The following is a 27,979-nucleotide window of genomic DNA, read 5'->3' as shown; positions in this document are numbered from 1 at the left end:
CAACGATATAAAGAAAGAATAAAGAAAATTCAACATATTTCCATTTTTCTCCCATAACAAAAGAACTCTCGACTTCTCTCTTTAAGAAGGCAGGGGGAATAATATTACTCTTAACATACGTCAGTAGCAAGTCGAAGAACTGTGCACTTTATTCAAAAAGTAAAGTTTTGTGAAATTCTCTTTTTATTTTCATTATATAGTTGTACGCATGTGACATCATATACTGTAGTAGTCTTCTCTTCCAGCAGGTACAGCGCAGATACTTAAAATATTTGTAACTTTTGAACGGATTGTCCAATTTTCCTCAAACTTTCACTGATGTGTTCTACTAATATTGCTGCATTCTCTCAATCCTTATGTATATGAAGGTGGACTTGTCCTTTAAATTTTCTTTGTATAGGCCTACTCCATGATAGTCTGTTTTGTATAATTCATCTAAACTGTGCTGTTAACTAGGACTATCAGTTGTTAAAGTCATATCAAAGACAGACCTGTATAAAGTTGTGCAGATTGATATGGGGGAAGTTCCCCACATGCTACATTGCTGATTGATAGTAAACGATAAATCTGAAAAGCCGCTGAAATCACTGCAAGTGTTGTTACCATAATTTATCAAAAATTCTGAAAAAAATCCTCTGCAGTGTTATTTTCTTGTAGTTGAATTGAGCCTATCACTTATCTTACACTTCATGACCAAACTAGGAGAGGTTTATGCACTACAAGCTAAGGCCTTCACTTCAGATCAAAATGATGTAATACAATGTCAAATCAAAGTGGAAAGATAATAAATTCATCAACCACTTTCTGTCCCTCTTTCCCTCATGAATGAAGTTTCTCTTTGAAATTTTAATTCACCTTTCAGAAGAATATCAATCAACCATCCCATTTTTATTCTAGCCTTACATGTAATCTCTACATCTAATCCCAATATGTACTGGTACCTTATCTAAAATGGTTTTGCATATCAAAAGTTCTGCCTTTAAGTTTCCCCTTCATTTTCAACATTCTTGACATTACTTAGTAAATACCATGTTTATTTTATATTGTATTTTGATGTATGTAGAATATGTACACTGCATTTTTCATGATATGCTTTGCACACTGATATTCTTTGTTGAAAAACAAAAATCAATAAAATGTGAAATCCTTTACAACCTGCATATAATGGCCCAATAGCAAAGAAGTGCCACAATAATAGATATCATAATATTTCTCGCATAAGTGTAATAAATGTTACACATCAATTATAAAACTAGATTTCCAGAGTATAAATGACATATGGCCGAAATGCTAACTATCTTGTCCTTATTTTATATCAATCTCCTTTACAAATGCACAGCACCGCCATTTCATTGGGTCGGTGAAAGTTTTCGCCACAACATTTCATGTGTATGAGGCAAACACCTGTTTTACCGCAGTTGGCATAGGCTGGTACTGCCTCCCTTTGGGATGGGCTTCTTGTGTGTAAACTGGCTTCACAGGCTGCTCTGCATGGCACCATATTTGACTGACAGAACTTGTGCTGCCTACACGCTTTTATATTATAAATAACATGCACTGCTCTGTCAATATGAGGGACTAGGATAATTTGAAACAGAATGATAAAATCAATTGCATTCATTAATTCAAACAGATATTGATATTTTCTTTTTATCAAAGAGAGCTAATTCAGATCTAATCTTGATTATTCATGGACATGGCCATCGATGTTCAATTAAAAAAGAGTCTCCCTCCCTCCCCTCCTCTCTCTCTCTATCTACCTACTTACCTATCTATCTATCTATCTATCTATCCATCCATCCATCCATCCATCTATCTATCTATCTATCTATCTATCTATCTATCTATCTATCTATCTATCTATCTATCTATCTATCTATTTATCTATCTATGCACAATATAGGCCTACACAGAAATATAGAAAGATGTATGCATATTTTTACACACACATTGATTATAAACTAAACAAAACAAATCATTAACCAATGTGACATGAATTTGGAGAAGAAAGATAATACAAAGTTTACATAAGCCTATGCTGTTCTGCGAAGACATGTTGTTGCTGATATTCATTTTGTGTGGATTTTGTGGGCACCTTATTAAAGTAAAAAAAAAGATTAAAAAATGGGTTCAGATCTGTTCATTAGCCTGGCCCGCCTTTGCTGATTCCTGATACAATTGTACATGCTGATGCAATTACTGTATACTAAAAGAATAATCATATGTTATTTCCATAGTGCATGACCTGGCCATTTTCACACCACATGCTAAATAAGGATACTGAAAGCATATTAGAATATCAGAACACCTTGTTTCACTTCACCCATTGCATATATATGGGGTATTGCCTCCAGTATGTGAGGTAGGCAAATAAAGACAAATATAGACCAGTGACAAACTTTGTAAAAGTCTGAGGAAAGTTTGAGAGCTTTGGTAGCAAACAGCTCCTAAAAGGTGTCTATCGCAAGATATATATGAAATAACTCAAACCTCCCATTACATAGATTATGTATGCCCAATTTTGCTTACTGATCTCCAGTATCATTTGTTCCTCCATATTCAGAGAACAAAGATTTTGCCTTAAGGCATAATCCTCTTTACCGTGATGTATAATGGGCACTTTTAATAAACCCTTTGCTTCTGAAGATATTTCATTTGAGAATCATTAATCTTTTGAACTTCAAACTCACACTGTACAACTTGTATTTCATTTGATTGAATGATTTTTAAAAGTTTCTGATTAGGGGTGAATTCCTTATTTGAATATTTGAATATCACCCATTATGTCTAAATATTGTGTTAAAGTGTTAAATACCTCAATAGGATATGTGACAAGATGAGAGAAATGTGAGAGAAATCAAGAGTTATAGTGGTGCACAATCACTATAGCTATAGTTTAAAAAACTGTGAAAGAATATAAATAAGTAACAGATACTTTAATCAGTTTGTCTCCAGCATATAGAGAAACCTAACTTCTAATAATATTTCTTCATACATTATCGAGTAAATAATGGAATGTGAAATTGTTTAGATAATCTTCTATCATTATCATATTGTTTCTTCAAATAGCTAAATAATCCCTCTCTCTGCTTACATCATCACTAAACAATGACAATGCCCCAACAGATTTTGACTTTGTGAAAGTGCAAATTATGTGCACACTGACAATAGCGGCGAGGAGAGAGAATGACTGGAAAATTACCAGTGTGGCGGTAATGCACTTCACAAGCCTGAGCGGCTCAAAATATGAGTAACACAGGGACTAGTGTGGGATTATTCATTCTCTGCGCTTAATATAAACCCTCTGCCAGACTCGGAGCGGATTATGCATTCCACTTGGCTATCACATGCTCGGCATGTGATGGTGGCTGATGGCTACGAACAAGTGGCAGGCATCTTGCTCCTTATGTTCCCCAGCCTGCCTTGTTTTCCCCTCAAACCTCTATCTCTCTCCATCCTCCTCCTGCCCTCATTCCCGTCTCCCTCTCTCCCTTTCATTTCCCCTCATTTCCTGAATGTTTTTGTGCGGCCTTCCACTGCCACTGTCTCTTTTCATCTGTGACAGTCGTGCAATTAAGCCCCACCTCTTATCCCTAAACAACCTTCAATCTTCATGGATGAGCTTTTTAGCATCTCTCCGCTAAACCCCCTTTCCTATGTGGATTTAGTAGTCTGACTTCAAGGCAACAGGCCATATTTTCTCTTTCATCAATAATTGCCTGTACAATACATTTTCATACATAATCTGAACAGTTTTCCCCATGGGGAGATATGGGGAGTGCTTTAATAGGACACAGTAATGGTAACATTTGTGAGCATAAAAAAAGGTCTGTGGCCTTTTGCCCTTTGACCTTGTCTGACTTTACCAATATTCAAACTTTATATCACTGTCATCTTTTAAGTGATGAAACTGTGGTATGAGTTTCATGGTCGTAGTTTAAAGCTCTGGAAAGTTACCAAGAGTATACCCCATAATATAGCAAGTACAGTGCTTGTCAGGAGAGTTATTGACCTTTTGACCTTTGGCTGCTTCAGGCTTTTTCCCACCGCATTTTCCCATTTGACCAGCATCTCTATGTGATGTGCCTCTGGTGTGAGTTAAGTGGTCATAGCTCAAAGTTGAGGAAAGTTTTTGAAAGTTATTGGTGATGACGGAAAAGTGACATCTATGTCTCGCCTATCTACTAGTATGCCGTTTCAAGTTAGCGTGGGTTTGAATCTGATTGAGCAACTCTCAATAATCACACCTCACACCTCAATGCTGTCTGCTCAGTTGGAGTTATGAAATCAAATAATCTTGCAGGGAGCCTCATGATAGGATAGGTATTTTGGATCATCATACCTACCTACCCTACACACATACTTACAGACACACACAGCTGCTTGTCCTAAAATAGCATCGTCCAGAAAAAGGCCTGTGAAGATGTACCAAGACACCCTGGACATCCTTTCTAGCACATGTCTAGGGCATTTTATTACTAAGAGGGAACACTGTCCAACCCCGTGAATGGCAGGGTGATGTAATGCTAGAATGATGCATCATGAGAGAGGTTACAAAATTGCATGATATCCATGCCAGGCTCAAAGATTCTTAGTACATGTCATTACAGTCAGCTTTTAGAGTAATACAGCCAAGGAAGTTTGATTTTTGGTTGTAGTTGGAGACAGTCAATTTGTTTCATTTGATGAAATTATACACTGAATTTTGTAAAAAATAATTCTTGTTACAAGATCGCTACAAAAAAAAAAAACAAATATCATATCCTAACTTGACTGAAAACTTGCCTTTGATCAAAGTAGACAGGTATAAACTCTGAGCTGTGCATCATATTCAAATATGTGCCAATCTATCTATTGGTGATTGTGAATTATATAATCCAATTGGTAAATAAACCACAGAATACATGTATTTCTTGTATTTTGTGAATGAGGTTATTGTCTCCATTGTTTTGGGTTTTTTTGTATGTGTTTCCATTTTTGATAATTGCATACATCACAGCTGCATGCAATTGTACTACTTCTAGACCAGATAGCGGTACTGCATTAGCAGTTAATTCTCGCTATCGCCAATGACGTAAAAAGTACCCGCATGTTGATTTAAGCGTCATTTACGGTGCATTATGGGATAGTCCGGTAGCAAAGTCACTTCCGTTCGTACGCGCGTGATACGTGACTAATGCTATTTACACACACAACCGACTGTATTCTACGTGTACTTCCGGTTTTCTTGACTTGAATTACAGCTTTAATATGATTTGAAATTTCTCCATTCTTAAGAAATTGCTGTTAATACGACTATTGGTTGTTGCTGCAAAGCTGCCATGTGTTGTTCGCACGACAATAAATGAAAAAAATCTGCAGAAATAGGACCCTTACTGGCATGCGAGACGTGACGTGGCCGCATGGGTGAAGTTTGCGGGTGACTCCACAGCGCAGTACGTGCACGCGCGACTTACTAGTAGTGGTGGTAGTAGCACTAGGTAGTAGGCCTAGTGCCTACGTACATTGTACGTACTTACTTGGAAGAAGTTGCTTCAGAGACAGGATAAGTTCGAGATCACTGTTCGTTCCCGATTGTGTTCGCAACATTTCGACAGAGAACAAATAAAAAAAAGATGGGTATTCCATGACGATACCCAGGTGGGTGAATATTTTCCAGCATATTTTCAGCGTATGCAGAGATGACTGATCTGTGATGTGCACATCGATCGCATGATCACGAAGTACGCTGTATCGTTATGTGTTAGCTTATGCGCTGCGTGCAGTGGTGGTGCATGCTATTACTAATGCAAGCCCAGGCCGGCCGCCGGCGGGGACGAGTGTACGAGTATGCACTCGCTGGCTCGGGCGGTACAGCGGCCTACTGTACTAGTACCTGTGGTCAGCGCAGCGCTATAGGTAAGGTACACGTACGCGCACGCTAGCGTTGTGCAAATTATGCCCCGCGCCGGAAGTGCCCTTGCTACCAAGTGCACTAAATCTTGACGAAAAAGCCACATCCGGGTACTTTTTATGTCATTGGCGCTAGCGAGAATTGGTCAAACATTTGCCACAGGAGTTGATGAAGACAATAAATACTAAATACAAAAAAGATCTGATTTTTTTCCCTTGAGTGTGTTAGTTCTTTTTTTTTTGAGTGTGAATATTCAAAAGATTTGAGTTCTGTAACTGGTGTAAATGGAAAACTACAAACTCCCAATAAAAAATCCTGATTCGCTACCCAGCCCCTCTTCTCTGCCAGGAAATGCAAAGGTTCAACTTTGTGTGCACACAGGGGATGCATAATTCCACTGCCAGGACACTTTAGTGAGGAAGGATGTAGATAAGATTTACAAATCACCTCCTCTTCTCCTCCAACAAGTACCATCATCATCCCATACCATGCCCAAGGCCATGGACACTGTGATGACTGTGATTTTTTTTTCTTTTTCTGGCAGTTTCAAGAGTTTTTTTTTTTTTTTAATAGTACCACATACACTACCAGAAAACCAGAAAACAGAAAACTTTCCATGCTTTTGGGGAGGAAATGTGCATGTACCAGAAGAAAAAAAACCAAACCAATATTCAGGTTTTTGGGAAAGTAGAAAGTATCACATGTGCAACTTGCTTTGAGCTGAGGCCAGAGCGGAGGCCGCTGATCTGCGCAATTCTTATATCGAGATCAGCGACGAAGGCAGACCAGCAGGAGATCAACTGCATCAGTGATGGAAGTCACATGACCAAACACTGGGGAAAAATGAACAACTGGCGAGATAGACATTTACATTCTCAAAAATCTGAATAAACTACTAAGTTTTTAAAACTTCACTTACGAAGGGTTTTTTTCGATTCAAGTTTTTCACTCACATACTGGTAGTTGCCTAGCAACTTCCGACAAAAAACTGGAGCCTTTTCAGTGACAGTGTAAATGCCCCTACTAAATCAAGTCTCCTGGTTGATGGCTAACTGCAAATTAGCTTTCTCACTAGAGCTGTATTACAAACTCCACTTCCCTTCCATCAAACTAGTCTATATAAATACACTTTCTGGAATGAGTACACATTGCAGCAAAAGTAATCACAAAGCTGAGATGAGCAACACAGCCTCAATCTTACCTGTCAAAGCTTGTATCAAATAAAACTCAATTCAGAAGACATCCCCAGAGCATGACGAGAAACTTGAGACTTGAGAAACATCTTTGGGAGAAAAATTTTAACTGTATTCACACAACCATGACCTGGCAGAAGAAGATATCTTGACTTTTTGACCTTTTGTTTGTTGGTTGTTGTTGTTGTTTTTTTTTGGCAAGCAGTGTTCTTCTAAACATCATGTTTGATGAGTCAAAATACCATGTAACTGTAAGAACTCTTGGTTATCTTGAAAAGAAACAAAAGATCTCACAAATTTCTTCCTTTTAGAGGTAAAAATGACATTGCCTAGGGAGCAAAACTATACGTGAGATACATTGTTTGGGACATGACTAGCATCTTTAATTCTTTATATTTATTTATTCATTTATAATTATCATTATTTATTTATTTATTTTTTTTTTGGGGGGGGGGAATATGTGGGTAAAGTTATGTGGTTTTGTCAGATAATATTCTTCCATTGAGGCAGCTTGTGTGGCTGGCATCAATAACTTTCAGTGTTAATAAACAAGCAAACAAAGGAGATCATAAACTCTACAGTCAACACTACATAATATTCTGTTCTATATTTATGATTGCTTTGAGGGGAATGTGATTTACAAGCCCTGCTTTTTAGCTTCCCTTCCACTTTCACCATCATTACATAAATATCAAGCATCTCTGCTTTACAACTTATTATATTGTAATTACACTGTGCTTTGACATATTTTAGATATGTTGTTCTTTATTACCATTATTTCATTTTATCAGAATCCCAATGACCATATTAAATATAATATATCAGAGTATATTACAAAAGTTTAAGACTTAAATTCATCAGAATCTCTATGTAACAGTTCATCCATAAAAACGAGGCAAAAAGAACTTAGCACACCTATTTTTTCTTTTTTCTTTAACAACTGGGTTCTTAATTTGCAGAGGTGACTGTTATTGCTCAGATTTGATCCAACTACCGATATAAATATCTACAGGATCACAAATTTGGAATTCAGAGGACAGAAATAACTCAAGGACATGCTGTATTTTCTTAACATCCCCTCCCCTCGGCATCAAGCCCTAAGAAGTTTGACAAAATTTTGCAGCAAATGTACATCTGAAATGTCCAAACACTTCATATGATTAATAAATACAGTTCATGGTATGAAACCCTTGATCTATGGCCTTGGATTGTGAACCAATTTATTAGTGTATCATGCTGCTGTGCAAAGGGGGTGTTAAAGATGAGAGATGACACCAAAGAACGATGAAGTGTGTATAGATAGTTTACAGTTTTATGACAAAGACTACGATTGTAGGTGATATGTTTCAAATATTGCAACTATTACATTTAGGGTATAGAAGCTATTGTCAATTAAATCCACAGTATTTTGAAAACATTGCTACTGCTGATTGAGGGTGTTTGAGTTGAGAATATGTATGGGTCTGCCTAACAAAATATCACGGGAATTCCACTACTGTAAACGTGGAAATTTTCGCGGTACATTAATTTTCGCGGATTTTGCGCTACGTTCGGCTAGCGTGAATTCAAAAACGCGCGAATATATCTTCGCAATTTTCTATGCACATTTTGAACGGCCTGAATTGCGTGCGCTTCGTCGATGATACTGCTACGTAGTACAGACATGTTTACGCATATAGCAGTATCATCGCACGCACCGCACGCACCGAGCCCATTGCCGATTGGTGTGCTACATCTCCGCGACTACAGTACTAGTACTACGGTATTGAGTAAAATACGTGTACAGTGTACTACGTAGTTGAGTGCTTGTACTCGCACACACTCGCGCCGCTCGCTACGTCGCTTTCATACGCTGGCATCGCTGGATGAAAACAGCGACTGTGTATTAACCCGCTGCGGAGCGCGAATTTAAGAACCCGCGAATATGTTTTCGAGCCGCTCAGCGCGAAAAATTAATCGCGCGAAAATATTGACGTTTACAGTATATCAATTTTTTGCTTGAGGGACCTTGCAATATAGTTATTACTTTTTTGTGAATAATAATTTCTAAACTGTAAGTTCTGACAATACTCATAATTATCTAAAATGTTAAAAACAGCAGAAAGCAAAACTTTTTTCACTTAAAGTAAATATCCTAATTCCTACTAATTGTTTTTTATGTCATAAGATAATTAAAAAATAATTCTTAGTTTGACATTGTTTCTTTTTATTGGGCAATGAGTGATAATTCAGAAAAGAAATACAAAAGTGAAGAGAAATATCTAACACAAATTTCTTACTTTGTATTCAATTAACAAGGATCTACTTTTCTGTTCATCTGATTTCAGTCTACTTTTCTTTTAATTGATCTAATTCAACTTTGAGATAGTGTGGAAGAAAACTTTAAGCGTCCTCGCTAGGAGCAGCTGACAAAATTAATGATTCTCCTTAAGATCTCTGAGAGGCTTCCATGAAATCTTTTTCTTTTTACAATTTGAATGACAGCTGCTAGCTGGGATGGGCAACAAAGTTTCTACAGTACTACCAACATGATGCAGATGATAAGGAAATGCAGATTTCTATTCAGTCATTCCTCTTTACACACACACACACACACACACACACACACACACACACTAAGATAAATCTCAAAAGATTACAGAATAAACATAACCTTCAGTGTTTACAGTGGCTACCTAATAGCTGGGAACACCATTTAAGTTCAACAAAATTCAATGTAACAAAAATGTTTTTCTCTCTCTCATTGACGTTTTTAACCAATAAACAATCAGAAACTAGAAAAGCACTCTGAGAGCGCAGACCTCCGCCAAGCATGCAGCTCATTTCAACCACTGATCTTCTTCTTCCATAGAGATATCAGTGATTTCCACCCATACATACTTGTACCATTGTGTACTGAAAGTCGCCCGATTTCCCAATATAGAAGCCTTTGTTACGTCATAAACCCTCAGCTGCACGATGAGATTTTAGTTTACTGCAGGCACTCATGTCATGCTACCCTTTTATTGGTCTATTTTGTACGATTCAGTAGGCTTTCATGTCATGCTGTCCTTTCCTATTAGAAAACTTGTATGATCAAGCAAAAGTTTTTCAGTTTGACTGCGTTGATTTAGTTAAATGTTTGTATTCATTTCATTGGGAAAATGACGGCGACATCAAATGTAATTCCAATAAAACATCATTTTAAAAAGTGTGTGTGTGTGTAAATGCCTTATTGTGTGACAGAGAGAGAGAGAGAGAGAAAGTGAGATTATCGTAAAAAGTAAATTGGAAAGCCATAATAGTGAACATGTACAAGTTAGTGGAAGTATTTTTTTTTTTTTTTTTGTGGGGGGGGGGGGGGGGGGGGGACATTGGCACTGTCATAAGCATCTTGACATGAAATGTTCACATCCCTATAGTTTCATGTAGGATGATTTGCATGGGCCAATATCAGTCCCCATTTGAATGGGAAGAATTTCCACTTGCACTTGGCATGTTTAGACCTCTCAATCCCTCCCATCTAAGTGGGGGCTACTGTACTGTATTTCATCAGCTTTGACCACAGCACACTGGTCAAGAAGTTATGACATCAGTGATTGGTTCAGATGATTGGGAAGTGCACATTTTTCTGCAGTCTTATCCTCTTCATAAGCATCAAACTGTATCTCGAAAGATAATAATATATACCACAACTTTAGTACAGAGAAGTATCTCGTAATTCCCTTCACTCCAGTAACTGCCATACAGGCCTAAACTTGCAATGACTTTATCTGAAAATGGACATCATTAAAAACTTTCACAACTACGACACAACAGAATTTCAAAGCTATATAAATGCAAATTTTCCTGTAAGTTCTCAGTAATATTGAATAAAACTGCATTTACAAAGTAAAGGAGGTGATGTGTCATTGTCTCAAAAGTTCATTACTAACATGTATGCACATCTGTTATTATTTCTTGTTTCTATTTTCACTTTTATTGCGTGTGTCATACCTAGGTCAATAACCCAGCTTTGATGATTTGTAGGTAGGAAAGTTTGTGCATGTGAAACATGATTGTTTTCATTTGTGCTAAACCAATAGGACAATGTATGATGACATCATGACCTCATTCAAATTGCATATTCTGTATGCAACTAATATCAGCACTCTATGAAAACACCGCATTCTGTATTGTATGCCTTTTATCCCCCCAAAAAAACAAACAAACAAACAAACAAAAACAAAACAAAAACAAAAACAAAACAAAACAAAGAATGAGAAATTCTCCTTTAAAGTTTGCCCTACACACATCTTAACATTCAAGCTACGAGTTCACAGAAAATTTACAGTTCTAAGGCATCTAAAGCATTTTAACTGAAAATAGTACACTCAGAGAAAAACAAATCATGAGAGTTCATTTTGGTAAGCTGTAACAACATTACAGATTTACTGTTTATTTCTTTCATGTTTCTATGCTTATAACCATAAATTCTGACATGATGATTATTAACTTAAGTATTCACAATACAGGCCTATACAAATTATCCTTACGATTTTACTTACTTAGGCCTATACATAGGCCTATATATCATATAGGCCTATTGTTTAACCTGAAGGTCACCTTCTCATTTTTCAGCCATCTAGCTAGTGTATCTATCCATCCTTTGATTGCTATCTGATATATTGGAAGGAAATGTCCAATTCAGAGATAGTGTAACTCTTGGTTGAGAAATATACGTGTACATTTAATCACAACCCTCCAAATTAAAAAAAAAAAAAAATCTTGCATGTATGATAAATATTTTTTTCCATCTATTGTTTACATAAGATGATGATTACTGGACATCATAGCACTGTGACTGATGAAATGACATTCACCTTAACCATGGAGAATATATGTCCCACATGTCAACTGGCACAATTTGATCACCACAGTGCTATGGGCAGTGGCGATAAGATTCTGAAGCATTTGATGATTGCCATATTTTTAGGTCAGGTCAAATCCAGACTGACCACTTCAATGATCAAAAACTAGGATCAGCTGTTGTTGTTATGCCTTGAAACTAAGGGGGGGGGGGGAATAGGAAGGTTACGCATGTGTTTGCTGTGAAATTTGACAATCTAAATGCCGGACTTCCGTTAGATGCCCTGATGAAACTGGTTCCCTATCATCCCACCATTTCTGTTTATTTGTGTTACAGTTAACCATGACACAGCACAAAGTCACTTTTGTAAACTACAGGTGTGGAAATAATATCATCTTGAGATAATCTGCTGAATTTTACCTTCAAACGACATTTTACCAAGAAAAAGTGTTTTTTTTTTTTCCACACATACATTCCCACATCTGCACACAATAAAACACACATTAACATTATAGCAAAGCAATTACACATGTACACTTAGATGCCCTTGGCTTTTTCATTTCTGCAGTCTTCTTAATAATGTTGTGACAGAAATAAAAAGAAGAAGAATGAAATTACGGGTTACTGAGTGAATATCAACACACAACAAAAACATCTGGTACATTGTAGTCTTGTCAGTCTCTAATGGAATCTAGAGGTCAGAAAACAATAGATAGATAGATGCATGAGATATATAAAACAAATAAATGAATAAATAAACAAATGAATAAATAAATAAACAGTAAAGCAAAACACAAACAACACCAAAGTCAGTCACAGCCTAACCCCCCCCCCCCTCCCCCAACACACACAACACACACACACACACTGACAGAGACACATGCCATCACACAAGGTGACCACATGTAGAAAGGCATGGTATTCCTTTTTTTTTTTTGGGGGGGGGGGAACAAGGTGGTTAAGTATCTAGTCAAAGCATAGAGTCGGAATTAGCTACCAGTATCTCGACTTCAGAGTATCAATAATTTCCTGTGCCATGTCATGTGTAACAATTGAAGCATATCATGTAAAAAAAAAAAATGAAAAAAAAAATAGCACAACACAGTCACAGCGGACGGGTGCAATTAACTCACTGTTTTCATTTTGACCTGACCTCGCTTTCCTCTTGAATGAACACGTTTCGCATGAAAACCGCTCGAAAAGTGTCGCAGCAAAACTGCCGTAACTTTACTATTTATTCAAATTTTTTTATAATTCAAACGGTTATGACAAGTACAAACCTCATTTTAACCTGCCATTATGTTAACTTTTTTAAATAATGACGAGAAAATATTCCAAAATGGAGCATAACTTCACTCTCAAAACAGAAAATAATTGTCAGAAATCGTTGCTAAAATTTCACATTTTGACTTCGTGAACAACAAAAAACTTTCAAGTATGTTACTAAGTATGTATTTCTTTCCGGAACTCTAAAATATCACATTCGAGAAGTCATGCGTCCGGATATGTCTGGAAATAATCGAAAGTGGTGCACTTTCTACCTTCGTTCCGAGCACGAAATTTCATAGTCATTCGCATACGGGAAGACAGGGTACAGTCCCACGTACCCACATCTTTGTCGCTCTAACGTCACCTGTACTTCAGTGCCGTACGGCACTGCTGTACTCTGATCGTAACTCATACCGGGAATTCGCAGTTGTAATGTTACTTACTATAGTGCAGTAAAATTTGCGTTAAGTCCGAATAATCCAATGTCAAGAATTTGCAACTGCATAAATGGTATCATAGCCGAATATATATTCAAATTTTTGATACATTCTTTTTAATAGGCCAGTTCTGATAACGTAAGTGCTTGTCTTTGAGGTATAGCAAGGTCCCCAGCACTCTGCTGTACTTTGTACTTATCGACACCCCGCGTCCCACTCTCATCATAGCATGCATGTGCAGTTTACTAGGCATCCGCAGCAGCCATCTCGCATCGCACAGTAACAGTACGCTGCAATGCATCGACCAATCAGCTCGCTGGATCGAAGCAGCATGGGAAAGTTCATTCATTGCGCAAGCGCAAATCAGTTTTTCTTAGAATATGACGTCATTATTCTGGTTTGCTGCTCCAAGATTTCTGACAAGATACCTCATTTATTTTCACTTGTAACTTCAAAAATAGGTCTTCGGCAAAGCGAACAGGGCTACATTTACGTCCGCACATGTCTTATGAATATGTATGTCAAGTTTCATGAATATTAACTGGTGCGTCCAGATGTGTCTGGAAATAATCGGACGGTAGTTTTCCGAGACAGAGAAACATGAAATATTGAATATAACTTAAAAGATCCTTAATCGTTTCTCATGATTTTTCGTATGTAGATAGAAATCATGATTTTGCATTGATACTGAAAGTTTGAGCGATTTTGGTCAATGTATAGCGGAGATATGAGAAGGTGAAATTTTGGTGAAAATGAGAACGCCCGATTCGCACTGCCTCGGTGACGGTTGAAAATTCAAAACGTTTCGAGGGTTTCGGTGGAGTTAATTATAGTCGTCCGCTGCGACTGAACAAAACAAATCAGGAACACTCTCGAAATGAGGAAGAAACTGCCATCACTTTAAAAAAAGAGGTTAAAAATTATAATTCTTTTTGGTAATATCAGTCTACTCTAGAGTAGAGACAAACATTTTACCACAGTTATCACCTGCAGAATTGCCACTTCAGTGACCCAATAAAAATTGTATTTTTCATAAAGACATAGTTTTGACAAAAATAATATCATGCAGCTCAGCCAAACACACATTAGCCATTTCCCCTCCCTCCCTCCCTCCCCCCCCCCCCATCCCATCGTGATTAATACTGTCAATGCTGCAAAAACAAAGACTAGTCTTCATGACTGCATAAAGCATATCACATGGTGTGTGCATGCACAAATAGTGCCACATATGGCCAAGTATGAGTGACAAGCCTGAAACAGCTTAAAATGTCAGTGAGACCGAAAGTACATGACCCGAAGGCATATTGCATTTATTGTGATGGATTCACGGCATGGAATATGGCAATCCCATTGTCCTCGTACTTTTTCATGAAATATGCTCAAACATTTTGCTGTCCAGAAACTGCCATAGACTGTGACATGCTTTGAAGAGGTCAAGAGAGGCAGCAACTCTTTTGAACTCCACACATCTACATACGTACAACATACAGTCAAACGTAGTCTATGTTCAAAAGGGATGATAATATTTTTCATTTTTTACCCACTCACGTGCATTGGTGAAAAAAAAAAGGAGAGGACAACAGTTACCTAAGCACTGCATCACTCAGACGCTTTGCTCACACAACTGTAATAGTGCACTAGTTCTTCTGATTGAAACAGAAGAAACAAAGCTCCATAGCTATGTTTCCTGTCGACAAAATAACTTGATGCAATTCTTTATGTTTTAAATGCTTACTACATTGTATTATGTTAATATGCTTACTATTATCAAAATCTTGATGTGATTCACTATGTTTAAATGCTTATTATTATTTCTAGCAGTAGTAGTATTAATAGTAGTAATGGTAGTAGTGTTATTATTATGACTGATTTTATTTCATACAATATTGAATTTCAGCATGCTTCCAACAATTTCCTGCAAGGCTGGCACTTCCAGGAAGAAATTGAAAAAAAAGTGACACAAAGCACACCAAAAGTCTGACATCATGCATGAAATGCGTGAAAAATACCATCCCATATCCCATGAAAAATACTGTAGAACAGAACAGCACACTACCCAAAACAAAACAAAAGCATCAGGATATGATCCCAGCGGCAAATTGTCCTCCTGGGTCCCATTTCATAAAATTGCTATCAGTAACAACTGCCACATTTCTATGACAAATTTGCTCTTAGCCAATCAGCTGCAAGGATCTCGGTAGCTTGTAACAAATATCCTAACTTGTTCTTGATAACAAGTTTTATGAAACGGGGCCCAGGTCACTCTTGATCTTTCTGCTTCACAACAGGTAAACACAAAGGCATCCCATGGACACATGGTACACTACCTGACACAGTTTTGACACTTCCCTTAACTAAAACGACAAAAAGAAAAAAGCACAGAAAACTGTGCATTATGTTTATCAGCATTAGTGACAGCATCTAGATGAAATAAAAAAATTAACCGCCTTGTCACGCAAATTGTTCGTTTGCATACTGTCGGATGGGACGTTTTCTATACAACCACTATCATCAAAGAGGTTTTACAAAAATCAAATGATTCTGAAATCATATTTAATTTTCAATTATTAAAAATACCTGTACAATGCAATCCAACAATGATGTCCAGTCATTGTTGGATAAACAATATCTGATCAAGCGCAACACTTGCTCGAGGTTTTGATAGGGATACACACAAAGAACTGTTGATGTAATAGCGAGCTCTTCAGATTTGCGATGTTATTAAGTGTTCATGATGTGCTTCCTATGGGTTGGTCGATGGGAACAGCTATGTCATGCATGTGCAGAACAACATATTTTTCCTAATAGCTACATTGTAGGGTCAGCATCACGACTCACTAATATTACTATGAGGATTGACATGATATTTTTATGTTTGATTATTCGAATGATGGGGAAACATAATGAAATGTGTGGAAAAATTAATGCTACACTAGTGCAGCCAGTGATTGTAATGGCAGCCAATTCCGATCTGATTGTGCATGATCAGCACTTCTCTGCCAATCTCTTACTTAGGAAACAGATCAGCACAATCAGCAAGAATGGCTAGTTTGGCAGGTGTGGGAGAAAAAACAAAGCACAGAAAACAACAACAAAGAGCCCCAACTCCATCGGTCATGCACAGCAGCACATCAACAAACAAAAGTGCATGACCCAGTCTTGCACATATCAGTGATGCCATGTGTTCATTCAACTCCCTAACCTCACCTGAGATGGTAATGTACCCAACTTGAAATACAATGCTTTCCTTATTTGTTCATTGAAGGACAAGTTCACCGTCATAGACATGTGGGTTGAGTGAATGCAGCAATATTAGTAGAACACATCAGTGAGAGTTTGAGCAAAATCGGACAATCCGTTAAGAGTTATGAATTTTTGAAGTTTCTGCTCAGTCACGGCTGGATGAAGAGACTACTATAGCTTGTGATGTCACATGAGTACAATGATATAAAGAAAGAATAAAAAAAATTCAACGTATTTCCATTTTTCTCGCATAACTAAAGAACACTCGACTTCTCTCTTTCAGAAGGCAAGGGGAATAATATTACCCTTAACATACGTCTGTAGCAAGTCGAAAAAATTTTCACTTTATTCAAAAAGTAAAGTTTTGTGAAATTGCCTTTTTATTTTCCTTATATAGTTGTACGCATGTGACATCATACACTGTAGTAGTCTGCTCTTCCAGCAGTGACTGCGCAGGTACTTAAAATATTCGTAACTTTTGAACGGATTGTCCAATTTTCCTCAAACTTTCACTGATGTGTTTTACTAATATTGCTGCATTTTCTCAATCCTTATGTATATGAAGGTGGACTTGTCCTTTAATTCTTCCCCTTCCTTCCCTTGATGATCACGAATAGGGTGCTAGATAGCTTAGACTTAGCACTAGGCTCTAGCAACATTCAATGGGAGGAGTAAGTATAATGAACATAGACAGACTGATTTGATCCTGTCACACGAAGTAGGCTAGTTACTGTAAAATTTTGAGTCTGCACGCTGTAAAATTAAACCACTGCCGGCCAAAGGTAAAAAAAAAAAAGACTTAATCCTAAGAAATCTTGTGCTTATTTCTGAATTAGTTTGAGTTTGCCCCATGGAGAAAGTGTGAACGCTGGATCAATACCACGTAAATCTCAAGATTTAATATCACATCATTCAAACTGCACACTACACCAGTGTGCTCACCACACCACTGTGAGGTGCACAAACAATAGATTTATCGATTGGTAATCAGTTGGCTATTTCTGGCCAACTGGACACTTGCAAAACAAGAGACCCGGGGGTCTCACGCTCACCTGAGTATCACAAGTTCACCTTTCACGCAGTCACTAATCTAAATTACACACAGGTCTACTAAAATTTGATCAGGCATTCTCAAGTAGAAGATGAAAATGTGCAATCAGGGCCCAAATTTGCGACCCCTCCCCCCCCCCCCCCCCCCCCCCCCACTCATAGTATCAGTTTTAGCTCTATCACTTCTGGTTCTAGAGAAGAAGATTTTTAAAGATTCCTCATTTTGGGGGGCTGGGGGCTCCCTGGGTGGGGCACGGTACCCATTTTAACAAACTGAGATCCTACCCCCTAGGGATGATACCTTACAAGTTTTGTGAAAATCCATCATGAGGTTTTCAAGAAGAAGATGAAAATGTACAATTTAGGCAACCAATTGGACCTCCACCCCCACCCTAAAGGGGGGGGGGGCACCCCTAGATCTGCCATAAACAAACTTGGAACTACAGTTGTTAATGTACTAACTCATAGTTCTAACTTGGCTCCATCACTTCTGATTCTAGAGAAGATGTTTAAAGATTCCTTAATTTTGAGAGGTTTGCCCCCCCCCCCCCCCCCCCCCCCCCCCAGGTGGGACACGGTGCCCATTTGAACAAATTGAGATCCTATCCCCCTAGGGATGCTACCTGCCAAGTTTGGTGAAAATTGGTCATGGGGTTCTCAGAAGAAAATGAAAATGTACAATTTAGGTTTCATTAGGACCCCTACCCACCCCCTGTCCCTGGGTCGCAAAGGGGGAAATGTGTTTGAAAGGTTTTGTATTGAAAACAAATTACGATATAAAGACAGTCATGTGCTCTAGAGCCTGTGTCATGACAGTGGAGAGATTCATGAAAGTGATTGCCAGATAACCGAGATCTGACTGTTATCCATGTGTGGTCAATAGATCAATAACCCCCTCCCCCAACAACAACAATGACAACAACAACAACAACAACAACAACAACAACAATGACAACAACGACAACAACGACAACAACGACAACAGTAGCCGGGTTCACACGTACAAAATAGCGGGATGACGATCGCGATGTACATCCCGAGTTTTTTTGCGAGCGTCCACACGTACCAAATTAGCGGGATAGCGATCGCGATCGGTAACCCGCTAATTTGGCGAGCGTCCACACGTACCGAATTATCCCGCTAATTGCCGATAGAGATAACAGCAAAGCCTGCAAACTGGGTCACACAGCGCCCTTCTCTATCACTGCCTGCGCGCACTTCTCTTTGTCCATTGTCTTTTACGCGTATGTGGTGTGGTTCGCGCGCTGTTGTTGTTGTACTCCAAAGAGGTGAAGGACCTCTTCGCAGAGGCTTCGCTGTTGTGATGTGCGCATTGCATGATGGGATATAAAAACTCGAGATTCTAATCCCGACCGTTCACACGTACCAGCGCGGGGCCAATTATCCCGCTAATTGATGAACCAGCGCAAGATTTCTTGGGATTAGCATCGCGATGCTTATCCCGCTAATTTTTGGGTTTTTTCTGTCCACACGTGCAAAAAACTCGGGATGACGATCGCGATGCAAATCTCGAGATTTGTATCCCGCTACTTGGTGTACGTGTAAACCCGGCTAACGACAACAACGACGATGACAACAACAACAACAACAACAACAACAACAACAACAACAACAACAACAACAACAACAACAACAACAACAACAACAACAACAACAACCAACAGTTTCAGTAGAATTTTCCTGTAGTCAGGAATGCCAATCATGCAAACAGCACCACTGACAGTATTCTGAGAGTTGAAAAGGCTTGTTTTGTAGAAAAACAGTATTTTTCCCTCTCCTGCAGTAAACATGTACATAGAAAAATAGCATTTGGCATGAAATTGGCAGTGTTTTCTTTTTTTGGGGGGGGGGTGGGAACAAACATTGTCAGTAGAAATTACTGAAAAAAAAAAAATCAGAAGTTGGCATCTCTGTGAAGTTGTTAGGCTGATTGTGATGACTATCTTTTTACTAATCCTCTGTGCTACCTTTCAAACAGGTACCAGGAAAGATAGGTGTGGTAAATCCTGGCTCAAATGGATCTTTTTCATGTCTACATCTATGGGGAAAGATGCAAGAGCAGAGCCAAAGATATTAATGCACTGACCTCACATTTCTAGTTAGCATAGATATCAAACACAAACATCAGCCCACCATCTCACTTGCAATTTGGTCTGACATAACTTTCTGACTTTTTCAGATTACTAGGCAATCGATCGGTATGCTCAAAAAAAATCCTCTCCCCTTAAACAAACAAAAAATAAACATACAACAAAATCACACAAAGACAATACATTAACTATGGTACATAATTAGACAAAAAAGCAACAATAATCTCCAAATCACATGTATATACATGCACATGATTGCTGAGTTGATTGCCCTTTATATAGTAGACTCTTTTTTTCCCTTTTTCATCATACAAGGTTTCTATCATCATTCTAAACAATTTAGTTTGTATTTTTCCTCTTGATTTGTAAAGGCCTAATTTAGATGGCTAGATTGAGTGGGGACATTTACCCATCAAATGGGTACAGCAGGAAATAAACTTGAGCTATCGTTGGTAAAAGGATGTAGAAATATAGAACACTGAAAACCAATTTGCAGGGTCTGGCACGCTTTTCTGATGGACTTCACGGCACCACACAACAACTGAAAGATTAGGAGTCAAAACAATGTCTCACGCAATATCTGGGGGGCATTTCATCAACGAGTTCGTCGGAGGTTTTCACCGACAAATTTGCTATCAGCCAATCAGACGCAAGGATTTACACTGACAACTGTTACAAGCTAATGAAATCCTTGCGTCTGATTGGCTGATAGCAAATTTGTCGGTGAAAACTCCGACAAACTGGTTGATGAAATGCCCCCCTGACCTTCTGATTCTCTGTATCTACACCCAAAATCTTTGGCACAATCCTGGACAAAATTTTCCACAAAGTGCATGTTGCCCGAGTAGGGATGGGTGTTGCTCATGGCTGATTGGGCAGCGACAGACATCATTTCCAATATCATGAGGCAAGCCAATACTCATCTCCCTTATCTATTGCTACTTGGTGTTTTAACCCTTTAGACCTCTAAACTGTCAGCAGCTGCAACAACAACAACAACGACACACAAACAAACAAATCACCCTTGCATGTGTTTGTGTGTGCCTGCAAGACTTTGCCTGGTTCAATTCACCCCCACATTGCCCTTCTCTACAAATTCAATTACCACAGAAGCACCACAAATCTGTCTAAACCTATATTAACTATGTGAAATTCATTGTTTCTTTTTTTTTTAAAGAAATCCTCACTCTATTCTCAGCTCCATCCTCCAAATGGCTACTACAGTGAGGTACTAATCCTCTGACTCGGGCTTACAGTATTCTCACCTTGAGATCAATGTACCATGTAAAATGAGGTCCCAAACAATCAAGGTGGTATTAAAACTGTCAGCAGTCCATTTCTTTGCTGCAAAGGAAAGACATGAATACCTGTGCAACCACATCCTTGTAAAAATGTAGTTGAGTTCTTGGTGATGACATTGGTAGTGGTGATGGTGGTGATGGCGGTTGATGATGTTGCTTCATATCATTGCTTATGGTTAGCTTGTACTTATTACTGTCATCACAATCCCACTGCTACCAATGAGTACTTAAACCGTTTGCTGTTACGATTGCTACCATTGTAACTAATATTTTCACTACCATTACAACTCAGAAATACAATAGCGATGATAATCATCAGTTGTAGCAGTTGTAGATGCTGGTAGTAATTCCTACAAAATTTACTTAGTAACATTTTTTGCATGATTTGCTACTTTGGCCCTTGGGGATTATATACCCTACATGTTTGTTTTTTTTTGTGTGTGTAGTCTGTGTTGTTATTTTGTGAAATCCCTTCTTTAAGACCTGGGAGTGTGGGGATACCATGAAATGGGGGAGGCTGGCCCGGCTTACGGTTTTGAGAATCCCTGTAATGAGTTGTGTGCAGTTTTATAGTTGTGTACGGTTTTTAATTCCCTAGCCAGAACCATTTGTATTACCCCATTGGGCAGCAAATGTGTGGGGTCACCCACTAAATCCCCACGCTACCAGGTGTTATAAAATGCTTGTACAAACACTGTCTTCTGTGCTACCTGCTGCTGTATGTCTTGACTGTAAAGATTAATAAGAAACTGTTGACATTCATAATTTGTTTCAGTGAGCAAAATGCTTCAATAGGACATGATTTTGCCAAACAGTTCTTACAGCAAAGACTGTTTTTATGATGAAATACATCGAGTTTTATTTATATTAATGTTACATATACAATGGCAAAAGAGTGTTATTCATAATTCCATAAATCTTCTAAGAGCCAATCTCTAAAAGAAAAGAAGTGTACATTAAACACACATAAACACACATATATGTGTGTATACATATGCTTGTGTGGGTGTCTGTGCATCTTTGTGTGTGTGCTCATCCTTTTTACGAAGCAGTCATAAATCAAAATGGGGCTCAGTGTGAAATGATTTTGCATATACCATGCAGTGGGTAATATCAAGTTTGGTGCCAGCGCTATCTCAACACGAGCATGGGCAATAATCCTGAACTTGAAATCAGTCAGTCTTAGCGGGTTGACATCAAAAGTATGATGTAATTCCGGTAGCTAGTGCTGGGCCTGGAGTTGAATGTCATCTGCTGAACTGTGCTCCACCATTCTTGTTGGTGATTTATGCATTTTTTCCCCACTGATTGACACCAGCCAATAGGGATTATCAAATTAGTCAGTTCAAGTTTGGTGTTGGTAACTGGCATTATTAGTAGTTGTGCCAGACCCAAATCAAGGTCTGGATGCACAATGTACCCATTCACATCAAGTTTTTGCATCATTGACGCCCATGCTTCTCAACCTTTTTCAACCAGACCCACTTTGGCTTCCACAAAATTTTTAGATAGTTAGATAAAGTCTGATTCTTTTTCATTTCATTTTTGGCCAACATCACGGCCAACCCGCTAGAGCTTTGCAACCCATCCACTGAGAAGCTTGGGTCTATGCTCTCGCAATGTTTGCCATTGGAATACACACAGACAATTGAGACATATCCAAATAAATCCGAGCATGGAAGCAAAATTAAAGATCATGCTTTGGAGAAGGGATGACATTTGCGGCATTTTAATGTCTCCCCATCATGGGTTTAAATCTAAGAACATAATATTTTTTCATATTTGACTTGAACAAAGCATTGCCACTTTTTCATCAGCATGATCCGATGGACTTTGTGGTGGTGTGTAGATAATGCTAGTGTTGGGGATCGATGATTATGATCAGTAATGCCTTCCTTAATGAAAATGTAATCATAACCGCTTAATGAAGTTGTATTGGAGATAACACCAGCACAAAAACTGAACTTGAAATCAACCTTTCAAAAAGGTACCAGAAAAGATAGGTGTGGTAAATCCTGGCTCAAATGGATCTTTTTCATGTCTACATCTATGGGGAAAGATGCAAGAGCAGAGCCAAAGATATTAATGCACTGACCTCACATTTCTAGTTAGCATAGATATCAAACACAAACATCAGCCCACCATCTCACTTGCAATTTGGTCTGACATAACTTTCTGACTTTTTCAGATTACTAGGCAATCGATCGGTATGCTCAAAAAAAATCCTCTCCCCTTAAACAAACAAAAAATAAACAAACAACAAAATCACACAAAGACAATACATTAACTATGGTACATAATTAGACAAAAAAGCAACAATAATCTCCAAATCACATGTATATACATGCACATGATTGCTGAGTTGATTGCCCTTTATATAGTAGACTCTTTTTTTCCCTTTTTCATCATACAAGGTTTCTATCATCATTCTAAACAATTTAGTTTGTATTTTTCCTCTTGATTTGTAGAGGTCTAATTTAGATGGCTAGATTGAGTGGGGACATTCACCCATCAAATGGGTACAGCAGGAAATAAACTTGAGCTATCGTTGGTAAAAGGATGTAGAGATATAGAACACTGAAAACCAATTTGCTGAGTCTGGCCTGCTTTTCAGATGGATTTCATGGTACCACACAACAACTGAAAGATTAGGAGTCAAAACATTGTCTCACGCAATATCTGACCTTCTGATTCTCTGTATCTACACCCAAAATCTTTGGCACAATCCTGCAGGACAAAATTTTCCACAAAGTGCACGCTGCCCGAGTAGGGATGGGTGTTGCTCATAGCTGATTGGGCAGCAACAGGCATCACTTCCAATATCACGAGGCAAGCCAATACTCATCTCCCTTATCTATTACTAATTGATGTTTTAACCCTTTAGACCTCTAAACCTCTATTCGTACTGCCAAAAATGTTGATAAGTTCAAGTGATTGTTGAAAACTTATCTGTTTACTCAACTTTAATTCTGTTGTTGTTGCTGTTGTTATATCATAACATGTACATGTACGTAATGCTGTATCTTATTTCAATGTCATACTTCTTTTTTCCGGATCAATGCGCTTAGAAACATCAGTATTAAGCGCTATATAAATGTTATTCATTATCATTATAAACTGTCAGCAGCTGCAACAAAAACAACAACACACAAACAAACAAATCACCCTTGCATGTATTTGTGTGTGCCTGCGTGACTTTGCCTGGTTCAATTCAACCCCGCATTGCTCTTCTCTACAAATTCAATCACCACAAAGACATCACAAATCTGTCTAAACCTATGTTAACTATGTGAAATTCAATGTCTCATTTTTCCCTTTAAAAAAAAAAAAAGAAATCCTCACTCTTTTCTCAGCTCCTTCCTTCAAATGGCTACTAAAGTGGGGGTAATCCTCTGATGACCCAGACCTATGGTATTTCTACCTTGAGATCAATGTACCAAGTAAATGAAGTTCCAAACAATCAAGGTGGTATTGATACTATAAGCTGTTCATTTCTTTGCTGCATAGGAAAGACATGAATACCTGTGCAACTACACCCTTGTAGTTGAGTTCTTGGTGATGGCATTGGTAGTGGTGATGGTGGTGATGGTGGTGATGGCGGTTGATGATGCTGCTTCATATCAGTGCTTATGGTTAGCTTGTACTTATTACTGTCATCACAATCCCACTGCTACCAATGAGTACTTAAACCGTTTGCTGTAATACGATTGCTACCATTGTAACTAATATTTTCACTACCATTACAACTCAGAAATACAATAGCGATGATAATCATCAGTTGTAGCAGTTGTAGATGCTGGTAGTAATTCCTACAAAATTTACTTAGTAACATTTTTTGCATGATTTGCTACTTTGGCCCTTGGGGATTATATACCCTACATGTTTGTTTTTTTGTGTGTGTAGTCTGTGTTGTTATTTTGTGAAATCCCTTCTTTAAGACCTGGGAGTGTGGGGATACCATGAAATGGGGGAGGCTGTGGCCCGGCTTAGGGTTTTGAGAATCCCTGTAATGAGTTGTGTGCAGATTTATAGTTGCGTACAGTTTTTAGTTCCCTGACCAGAACCATGTAACCCATTGCGCAGGAAATGTGTCTGGTCACCCACGAAAACCCCACGTTACCAGGTGTTATAAAATGCTTGTACAAACACTGTCTTCTGTGCTACCTGCTGCTGTATGTCTTGACTTTCACTTGTTCTTAATCCTGAAACATTTTAATCACTTTTTCTTGCTGCTGTAATAAACAGACTGTAAAGATTAATATGAAACTGTTGACATTCATAATTTGTTTCAGTGAGCAAAATGCTTCAATAGGACATGATTTTGCCAAACAGTTCTAACAGCAAAGACTGTTTTTATGATATGATATACATCAAGCTTTATTTATATTAATGTTACATCTACAACGGGGAAAAAAGTGTTATTTATAATTCCAGAAAACTTCTAAGAGCCAATCTCTAAAAGAAAAAAAAGTGTACATTAAAGGGACTGTACAGTACTGGTTGAAGTGGGGATTCATGTTTTGAACATTCCTAAGTGAGATAATGGAGAAACCTCTTATGAAATATGAAAGAGCATGTAGTTTTAAGAAGGATTCAACGTTTATTTGATGAAAATTGGTTTTCAAATGCCTGAGATATCCCAAAAAATGATAATAATAAAAGGCCACAGGCCTTTTATTAGGATCTCTTTGTTTCACCTTGTTTTTGGATATCTCGGCCATTTCAAAACCAATTTTCATCAATAAACTTTTCATACCGATTAGAATTGCATGCTCTTTGACATCTCATAGAGTGGTTTCTGAATATACCACAAAACGTTAAAAGCTAAATCCTCACCTTGACCAGAACTGTACACACCCTTTAAACACACATAAATGTGTGTATACATATGCATGTGTGTGTCTGTGCATCTTTGTGTGTGCCCATCATTTGTACGAAGCAGTCGTAAATGGTTCTCAGTGTGAAATGATCAGGGATGCCAGTGGCAAATTGCTCTTGGGCCGGATTTTTTTTTTTTTTGTGAACGAAACTGATGTGCGCGAAGCGCACATCACGAGCGCGAAGCGCGAAGTCCCTTTGGCCAGGGTCCAGGGCCCGCTAAAGGGCCCTGGAAGCTCCGGGGTTCTTAGATGCTCTCTGGTGCAATCTGAGCATTTCTGAGGGCTCTTCTTCCCTCAAATCTAATCCAGAGAAATGCATTTGTAGCAAAAATATAGAAGTCCTAGTGCCGTAAACTCCGTAGTTTTGCTTCTTTCAGCTGACTCGATCGACTCACCATACTCTCTCAGCGCTGTAGCTACAGCGAGAGCGCAGCATGATCCATGCACCGCAGTATAGTACATCGCCTAGAAACACCACACGTTGTTCGATCGCGATCGCACGTGCTGGTATAACGCTTTCCAGACAATAATGTGGTCGTATTCTAGAAAAAAAAAAGGAATTTGTAGCAAAAATAAAGAAGTCCTAGTGCCGTAAAATCCGTAGTTTTGCTTCGTTCAGCTGACTCAATCGACTCACCACACCGTCTCAGCGCTGTAGCTATAGCGAGAGCGCAGTCTGATTCATGCACCGGCACCGCGACCGCACATAGTACATCGCATAGAAACACCACACACTGTTCGATCGCTATCATCGCACGTGTTGCATGTCCCATGGCCCAGCTAGCAGCAGCAACATCGCGCTAGTTTTGCATGACAGTCGTTTTGTGATATTCTCATGCCCAAGTATATGCGAAACATACTACGGAAATCGTGAAAGTGAATGTCCCGTAAGTTTAGATGATCACATTTTTTCGTTTTTCTTTCTTTCTTTCTTTGTTTCTTTCTCGTGTTTTCCGGCTTTCCCACACAGACGGAAATAATATCACGAAGCCGGAAATTGGACACCAAAATATGAAAAAGCCGGAATTCCGGCTATTGCAGGAAAACTGGCATCCCTGAATGATTTTGCATATACCACGCAGTGGGTAATATCAAGTTTGGTGCCAGTGCCATCTCAACACGAGCATGGGCAATAATCCTGAACTTGAAATCAGTCAATCTTAGCGGGTTGACATCAAAAGTATGATGCAATTCCGGTAGCTAGTGCCGGGCCTGGAGCTGAATGTCATCTGCTGAACTGTGCTCCACCATTCTTGTTGGCGATTTATGCATTTTTTCCCTACTGACTGACACCAAGCCAATAGGGATTATCAAATTAGTCACTTCAAGTTTGGTGTTGGTAACTGGCGTTGCTAGTAGTTGTGCCAGACCCACATTAAGGTCTGGATGAACAAAGTACCCATTCACATCAAGTTTTTGCATCGTTGACGCCCATGCTTCTCAACCTTTTTCAACCCGAGACCCACTTTGGCTCCCACTAAATTTTTAGATAGTTAGATAAAGTCTGATTCTTTTTTATTTCATTTTTGGCCAACATCACCGCCAACCCGCTAGAGCTTTGCAACCCATCCACTGAGAAGCTTGGGTCTATGCTCTCGCAATGTTTGCCATTGAAATACACACAAACAATTGAGACATATCCACATAAATCTGAGCATGGAAGCAAAATTAAAGATCATGCTTTGGAGAAGGGATGACATTTGAGGCATTTTAATGTCTCCCCATCATGGGTTTAAATCTAAGAACACTAGTTTTTGTCATATTTGACTTGAGC

At 38.5% G+C, this 27,979-nt stretch overlaps 1 protein-coding gene across 1 annotated transcript in view; it reads right to left on the bottom strand.

Annotated features, from left to right (window-relative positions):
* LOC139735556 (phosphopantothenate--cysteine ligase-like) overlaps positions 1–27,979 on the bottom strand; it is a 46,429-nt gene that overhangs the window by 10,433 nt on the left and 8,017 nt on the right. The gene's annotated exons all lie outside the window — the stretch shown is intronic.

The sequence above is a fragment of the Diadema antillarum genome, unplaced genomic scaffold (assembly GCF_040938485.1).
Source record: "Diadema antillarum isolate AM-2024a unplaced genomic scaffold, OU_Dant_1.0 seq00000585_RagTag, whole genome shotgun sequence".
Classification (NCBI taxonomy): Eukaryota; Metazoa; Echinodermata; class Echinoidea; order Diadematoida; family Diadematidae; genus Diadema; species Diadema antillarum.
Note: the sequence above shows the minus strand (reverse complement) of the source record. Positions and strands in the feature narration are given on the sequence as shown.